This window comes from Pleurodeles waltl, chromosome 5 (genome assembly GCF_031143425.1).
Source record: "Pleurodeles waltl isolate 20211129_DDA chromosome 5, aPleWal1.hap1.20221129, whole genome shotgun sequence".
In the NCBI taxonomy this organism is placed as follows: domain Eukaryota; kingdom Metazoa; phylum Chordata; class Amphibia; order Caudata; family Salamandridae; genus Pleurodeles; species Pleurodeles waltl.
The window spans coordinates 1,500,806,349-1,500,807,923 of record NC_090444.1 but is presented as its reverse complement, the minus strand read 5'-3'; positions in this window follow the sequence as shown (position 1 = coordinate 1,500,807,923).

Here is a 1,575-nt window from a genome sequence, read left to right as displayed (position 1 = left end):
TCTCTTTTTTGTGAAGTCATAATTCCATGTTTTTTTCTTTCACAAAATCACATAAAAAAATTGATCTCGTTTTTACTGAGTTGTTACCAAGTAATACGCCACACCATTATGGTTGGACAAAATGAATATTGAGAGTGAAATGCTGTGCAGACCCTGAAGAAAGCTGGGGACCCCATTAGTGAGCGTAGAAAAGGCCCCTCGGAATACCCTAATTTGCATTTGTTAATGGATATCTGCATATCTTTATACACAAGAGCCCTATGTTCCTTACATCACAGAGTGAGTCAACTGTTAATCAGATACGGTGGGTAGATAAAGTCAGAAACTAGTGAGACATTATAGAAGCTTGCCAAAATTCATACTTTTAAGACATGGTGCATAACAAGACCCCATGATGATAGATGTGAGTACAGTCCTGGTGGTAATAACCAGAGTCCTATAGATCCACTATTGTTAGAAATTGGGTTTCTGGTTGGCAGAGGTATGTACCCTGACCAAACAAGAACCACAATCCTAGCCAGGTTAAGTCACAAACACACCCTCGTGAAACTGTTTTCACCCTCTGGTAGCTTGGCAAAGAGCAGTCAGGCTTAACTTAGGTGCTAATGTGTAAGGTATTTGTGCTATTATTCAAACAGTAAAACAGTGAAAACACCAAACGAAAGGATTCCACACCTGGTTAGAAAAATTTAACTTAATTTAATAAATAAATCAATAAAACAAAACCAAAACAACAAAAATCCAATAAGCAGAACTTGAGTTATGATTTGTTTCTTTTTCTGTTCAGAAAGGTTTTTATTCTTTTAAAAATGTCAAAATAGAGGAAAGCAGACAATGTATGTCCTAGGCAAATGTATGAAATCAATTACAATAAGTATACATGTTCAAGCCTAGATTGTATTAAGTAAAGTAGTACAGAAAAGAGATAAAATAAAGGACCTAGTAAAGTACAGAAAAAAGGGAGAAGAAATGTTAAGAGATTCAGCATGATAATGATGTTTGTAATGGTATATATTATAAGGGTTGAAAATAATATGCTGTGGGTTTCTTTTGGGGTAAGAGCAGTAGGCTTGTCCATGGTGGTTTATTGGAAGTAAAGAATTTGTCCAAGGAGCCCCATATGTTGTTTGCATGTGATTTCCATTGGGAGCTTTGGAGGGTAGTGTTATGCGCTCCACAGATTTGAGTTATCCAATTTAACCAGGGTGCAAAAGCAGTTTTATGTGTGGATTTCAAGTTAGTGGTAATTGATTTGATTGCTGCTGTTAGCAAAAGTTCCAGATGTAGGCAATCTGGTTCATGTTTGATGTTGGAGTCAAGAAAACCCGTGGAATTGAAAAAAGCAATTTTGGCTTGCTCCTAATTGACAATAATTTGCAATCTAAATTAAAATCCTCCATTGTTGCTTCTCTTTCGTACAACCCAAACATCAAGTATAAAGGTCAGACTATTTACTGGAAATCCTGGATAAATAAAGGTATTTATTACCCCAAACAACTAGGCACATCCTCCAACCCCTTAACCTTTGTGACTCTTCAAGAAATATGTCCTATTGAGAACCAGGAATTCTATAAT